The sequence below is a fragment of the Furipterus horrens genome, unplaced genomic scaffold (assembly GCF_987537825.1).
Source record: "Furipterus horrens unplaced genomic scaffold, mFurHor1.1.pri manual_scaffold_8, whole genome shotgun sequence".
NCBI classification, from domain to species: Eukaryota; Metazoa; Chordata; class Mammalia; order Chiroptera; family Furipteridae; genus Furipterus; species Furipterus horrens.
This window is the reverse complement of record NW_028327178.1, coordinates 68,585,420-68,592,868: the sequence shown is the minus strand read 5'-3', so window position 1 is coordinate 68,592,868 and position 7,449 is coordinate 68,585,420.

The following is a 7,449-nucleotide window of genomic DNA, read 5'->3' as shown; positions in this document are numbered from 1 at the left end:
AGATAATCTTTCTACCTATAACACCTGAAAAAAATCAAAAACTTCCATTCATTGAATGTTTGCAAGGTACTAAGAACTTTACATATGAATGCATTAACTGCTCACAACACTATTATGAATTAGGGATTTTTATCCTTATTTTAGTGAGAAAACCTGAGACCCACATGTCACATAGCTATTGATAAAGTTGAAATTTGAATCCAGGTCTGTCTGACTGTGAAATCAAACTGTATATAAATATGAGTGGTGTAGGTAGAGTCTGGTGCAATAGTCTTATCACCATGATCTATTGCAATGGGAGTGGGTGGTGGGTTGGGAGTTGTCATAATTATGAGGGATTGAAATATCGTCAAACATTGTGTGTGGATTCAATAAACTAGTGTATATGCTATTTCTCTTATACATCAATTCAGTTCAAGTCAACAAATAATAAGTCCTCTCTCTGTGCAAAGCAGTGTTCTGGGTTCTGGGGAGACATCGGTGTACAGAAGAAACTAAAATCGATGTCCTTGTGGAATAAATTAATGAAAATCATACCAAAAAAAAAAAGTAATGACGGAAAATTTTCCCAACTTGATGAGAGAAAAAAATCATGCAAATTCAGAAAGCACAGAGGGTCCCAATGAAGATGAACTCAAAAATGCCTACTCCAAGGCACATCTAATTAAAATGGCAACATTCAAAGACAAAGCAAGAATCCTAAAAGCAGCAAGACAAAAATAGCAAATAACATACAAGGGAGCTCCAATAAGGCTATCAACTTATTTCTCAACAAAAACACTATAAGCCAGAAGGGAACAGCAAAAAATATTTCAAGCAATGAAAAACAAAGGCCTACAACCAAGAATACTCTACCCAGCAAGGCTCTCTTTCAAAATGGAAGGTGAAATAAGGAGTTTCCCAAGAAAAAGAAGACTAAAAGAATACATCTCCACCAAATCAGCATTGCAAGAAATGCTAAAGGAAATGCTTTAAGAAAAACAAGAAAAAGAGAGAGGGAGAGGAACACAGGTGCAAAGGAAAATGAATAAATACATGTCAATAATAACTTTAAATGTAAATGGATTAAATGCTGCAATCAAAAGACATAGGGTAGTGAAATGGATGTGAAAAGATGACTCATATATATGCTGTCTACAAGAGACACACCTCAAAACAAAAGCTTTACACAGACTGAAAGTGAAGGGATGGAAAAAAGTATTCCAAGTAAATGGACATGAAAAGAAAGCTGGGGTAGCAATACTTATATCAGACAAAAGAGATTTCAAAGCAAAGGCCATAAAAAGAGACAAATAAATATAGTTTATAATACTTAAGGGAACAATCCATCAAGAAGATATAACCCTGATAAACATATGTGCACCCAACATAGATGCACCAAAACATATAAGGAAAATATTGGAAGACTACAAAAAATATATCAACAACAGTACATTCATAGTAGGGGACTTTAATACCCCATTGACAATAATGGACAGATCTCAAAGCAAAGAAACACCAAGGATATTGAGGCATTGAACAACAGACTAGATAAAATGGACTTAATATATATAAAACTTTTTGCCCCAAAGAAGCAAAATATACATTCTTTTCAAATGCACATGGGACATTTTCAAAGATTGACCACATGATAGGACACAAAACAAACCTCAACAAATTCAAGAAAATTAAAATTATATCAAGTATCTTCTCAGATCACAATGTCTTAAAACTAGAAATCAACCTCAAGGAAAAAACTCAAAAATATTCAAATTCATGGAGAATGAATAACATGCTATTAAGTAATGAATGGGTTAACAAAGACATCAAGGAATAAATCGAAAATTTTCTGAAAACAAATGATAATGAGCACACAACAGCCCAAAACCTATGGGACACAGCAAAAGCAGTCCTGAGAGGAAAGTTCATAGCAATACGGGCATACCTAAAAAGGATAGAAGAATCTCAAATAAAAAATCTAACCCTACAGCTACAAGAACTAGAGGAAGAACAACAAACAAAGCCCAGAGCGAATAGAAGGAAGGAAATCATCAAGATCAGTGCACAACTAAATGACATAGAGACTGAACAAACAATTCAAAAGATCAACAAAACTAGGAGCTGGTTCTTTGAAAAGATAAACAAAATCCACAAGCCTTTATCCAGTCCAATCAAGAAGAGAGAGGACACAAATAAATAAAATCAGAAATGAAAAGGGAGAAATCATGACCGATATCACAGAAATACAAAGGATTGTAAGAAATGACTACAAACAACTATATGGCAAGAAACTTGACAACCTAGATGAAAAAGACGCATTTCTAGAAACATATAATCTTCCAAAACTAAATCAAGAAGAAGCAGAAAGCTTGAACGGACCAATAACAAAGAGCAAAATTGAAACAGTAATCAAAAAACTCCCAGCGCACAAAAGCCCAGGAGTGGATGAATTCATAGGCGAAATTTACACAACATTTAGGGTAGAACTAACACCTGCCTCTCAAACTATTCCAAAAAATCCAGGAAGAGGGAAGACTCCCAAACTGTTTCTATGAAGCCAGTATCACCCTAATTACAAAACTATGTCAAGACACAACAAATAAAGAAAACTATAGGCCAATATCACTGAAAAACATAGATGCTAAAATCTTCAACAAAATACTGGCAAACAGTATCCAACAATAGAATAAAGAGATCATACATCATAATCAAGTGGGATTCATCCCAGGGATGCAAGGATGGTTTAATATTTGCAAATCAATAAAGGTAATACACCACATAAACAAAATGAAAGACAAAAATCACATGATCATATCAATATATCCTGAAAAGGCATTTGATAAAGTACAACATCCATTTATGATGAAAACACTCAGCCAACTGGTAATAGAGGGAGCATACCTCAACATAATAAAGGCCATATATGAGAAGCCAGAAGCCAATGTCATACTCAATGGAAAAGAACTGAAAGCATTCTCCCTGAGGTCAGGAACAAGACAAGGATGTCCACTCTTTCCACTTCTATTCAACATAATTTTGGAAGTTCTAGCCACAGCAATCAGACAAGAAAAAGAAATAAAAGACATTGAAATTGGAAAGAAGAAGTAAAACTGTCATTATTTGCAGATGACATGATAGTATAAATAGAAAACCCTTTAGATTCCATGAAGAAACTACTCAACCTAATAAGCAAATTTCGCAAAATAGCAGGGTACAAGTCAATATTCAGAAATCAAAGGCATTTCTGTACACCAACAACAAAATATCAGAGATAGAAACTAGAAAAAAAATCTGATATAGTTACAGAGACTTCCGGCCAAGATGGAGGCATAGACCGACATGCTCTGTCTCTCTCCACAACTAAGAAGTACTACAACTACCGCAAAACCAAAAATAACAAGAAGTTCCAGAATATAAAGCTAAATGGAAGTCCAACGTATAAAGTCATAAACAAGTGGTGCTCGTCTGGATGGGTAGGAAGAACAAAATCGTGGCTGAAAGATCAAACAGTGCTGGAGGCGGCAGCCGCAGCAGCTGACAGCAGGACTCGGTAAGCAGACACCCATATTTGGGGGGAGGAGAGAAGCACCTGGGAGCCAGCCCTGGCTGCAGACCAGACCTGTCGGCTCACGATTCCAACGCTGGGGAAGGCAGACACCATTGTCTTGAACTATGAGGCCTGGAGGACATGGGGAAGGAAGAGGCTCTCGGTTCCTCAGCAGACAGTAACAGCAGGAATCCATCTTGGACCCCTGCCCCCACGCAAAGCGCCACAGTGTGGTGATAAAGGTCACCAGGTTGTGACAAGCACATGGGACTCCTCCCAATATAGGGTAGGAGGTGTGACAGCGTCCCGTCCAAGATGGAAAGATAAACAAAATGGTCAGAATGGCAGAATTAATGATTGAAATACCAATCACACAGCTAACAAAAAAACAAATAAAGGCCTTGACTGATGAGCAAATAGGAAATCTTTCTGAGGCTCAGTTAAGAGCTATAGTCATAAGGCAGCTTACAGACATAATAGTGGGGCTGAATCAAGACAGGGAAGGAATGAAGGCTAGTCCTGCTGAAATGAACAAAAATACATACAAGACAAGTGGTGAGGAAGGGAAAGCCAAGGATCAAATCAACAAATCAGAACATAGGGAAGGAACAAACAGTCAGCCAGTGCAAAACAGGAAACAAAAAGTGAGGAATATGAGGAGAGGCTCAGAACCCTCTGGGACAGCTATAAGGGAATGAACATTTGAATTATAGGATTGCTAGAGGGTGAAGAACAAGAATTAGAAATTAAAAAATTATGTGAAAAAATAATGAAGCAGGACTTCCTTAACTTGGGGAAGGAAGTGGACTTACACCTCCAGGAAGCACAGAGAGTTCTGGATAGGCTTGACCCAGGGAAGATGACACCAAGACACATTATCATCAAAATGTCAAAAATTAAAGATAAAGAGAGAATCTTAAAAGCAGCAAGAGAGAAGAAAAGAATCATAAACAAAGGGGTCCCAATTAGACTATCAGCTGATTTCTCAAGGGAGACCCTGCGGGCAAGAAGGGACTGGCAAGAAATATTCAAAGTAATGAAAATCAAAAACCTACAACCATGATTACTCTGTACAGAGAAGCTGTCATTCATAATAGAAGGGCAGAGAAAGTGTTTCCAGGATAAAGTAAAACTGAAGAAGTTTGTTGGATCCAAACCATTGTTATATGAGATGTTAAAGGGACTTGTTTAGAAGAAGAAGGATCAAAACTCTAAACATTAAAATGAAAACTGCATCACAACAACCAACAGCAGATGCTAGGGAATTGAAACAAAGACAAACTAAGTAGGCAACGAGAGGGGGGAAAAGAATTGTAGGTATGGGGAACATATTGGGGGGAGGTGAGCGGGGAGGGGGAAGGGGGAAAAGGAAGAGAGATGATGCAGGAATTAAGAAGCATAGTAGGAGGGAGTGGAGTAGACAGGAAGATGTTGAGAAGAACTATATGAACAACCAATGGCCATGGACTAGAGTGGAGGGAGACAACTGAAGGGAGGGGGAGTCACAGGGTGGAGGGGAGTAGGAGGAAAAGAAATTGGGACAACTGTAACAGCATAAGCCATAAAATAAAATTTCAAAAAAAGAAAAAAATCCCATTTACTATAGCAATAAGTAAAGTAAAGTACCTAGGAATAAATTTAACTAAAAAACTAAAAGACCTGTACTCAGGAAACTACATAACCCTGAAGAAAAAAATAGAGGAAGATACAAATAAATGGAAGCATATACCATGTTCATAGCTGGGAAGAATCAACATCATTAAAATGTCCATCCTACCCAAAGCAATTTATAGATTCAATGCAATCCCTATTAAAATACCAGCGAAGTATTTCACAGACCTAGAACAAATACTTCAAAAATTTTATATGCAATCAAAAAAGAGCCTGAAGAGCCACAGCAATCTTGAGACAGAAGAACACAATAGGAGGAATCACAATACCTGATATCAAACTATACTACAAGGCCATTGTAATCAAAACACCCTGGTACTGGCATAAGAACAGACATGGAGATTAGTGGAACAGAATAGAGAGCCCAGAAATAAACCCAGGTCTTTATGGTCAACTAATATTCAACAAAGGGGGAAGGAATATAAAATGGAATGAGAAGAGCCTCTTCAACAAATGGTGCTGGGAGAACTGGACAGGGACATGCAAAAAAATGAAATTTGACCACCAACTTACACCACACACCAGAATAAACTCAAAATGGATCAAAGACTTAAATGTAAGCCGTGACACTGTAAAAGTCACAAAGCAAAGCATAGGCAGCAAAACCTCAGATATCCCACACAGCAATATTTTTGCCAATATATCTCCTAAGGCAAGGGAAATTAAGGGAAGAATAAGCAAGTGGGACTACATCAAACTAAAAAGTTTCTGCTCAGTGAAAGTAATCATCAGCAAGATGAAAAGGGAAACAACCATATGGGATAATGCATTGGTCAATGATACCTCAGGTAAGAATTTGATTTCCAAAATATATAAAGAACTTATATGACTCAACAGCAAGAAGACAGACAATCCAATTTAAAAATGGGCAAATGACCAGGGAGGACATACAGAGGGCCCATAGGCATGCTCAACATCACTAAACATCAGAGAGGTGCAATTTAAAACCCTGATGAGATACCACCTCACACCAGTCAAAATGGCCATCATTAACAAATCAGCGAACAACAAGTGATGGTGAGGATGTGGAGTAAAGGGGACCCTAGTGCACTGATGGTGGGAATGCAGACTGGTGCAGCCACTGTGGAAAACAGTATGAAATTTACTCACAAAGCTAAAAATGGAACTAACTTTTGATCCAGTGTTTCCATGGCTAGGATTATATCTGAAGAATATTGAAACAGAAAGTCAGAAGAACCTTTGTTCAGAACACAGCTACTTTCAATAACCAAAAACTGGAAACAGCTTAAGTGCCCACTTAGTGGATGAGTGGATCAAAAACAGTGGTTCCTTTACACCATGGAATACTATGCAGCAGAAAGAAGGAACTCCTGCCTTTTGCGACAACATGGATGGGTAACTGGAGAGTATTATGCTTAGTGAAATAATCCAGGACACAAAAGACAAATAACATATGGTCTCGCCTAATACAGGAACCTAATGAACTAAATGAAGAACCAAACAGAACCAGAATGGAAACAAGCAACAGACTGATAATTACCAGAGAAGAAGTGAGAAGGTGTGAAAGGAGGAAAGAAGGGTAAGTGTCTGGACAAGGAACTAATGTAAATGATTAATGGACATGGACAACAGTGTGAGGATTGACTCTAAGGGGAGAAGTGAGGTGGGAGGAGCAGGGGAAAGCAAAGGGGGAAAAATGGGACAACTGTAATAGAACATCAATTTAAAAATGAAAAAAAAAAACATTTATAAGGAACTAATACAGCTTAACACCTAAAATACAAACAGTTCAATTAATTATGAGAAGAGGGCCTGATAAGACACTTTTTCAAAGGGGGCATACAGACAACCAATAAACATAAAAGGATGCTCAACAACACTAATCATTAGATAAATACAAGTTAAAACCACAATGAGATATTACCTCACACCTGTCAGAATGACTATTATGAATTAATCAACAAACAGCAAGTGTTGGTGAGGATATAGAAAAAAATGGATCCCTTTTGCACTATTGGTAGGAATGAAAATTTTTGCAGCCAGTATGGACAACACAGAGGTTCCTCAAAAAATTAAAAGTAGAACAACCTTATTATTCAACCATTTCACTTCAGTGTATCTATCTGAAGATAACCAAAACACTAATTTGAGAAGGTGCGTAAAACCCTATGTTCACTGCAGCATTATATACAATGGCCAGGATATGGAAGCAACCCAAATGGCCACCAACAGATGATTAAATAAAGACAAAATGCTCCCTATATACAATGGAATATCACTCAATCATAAGA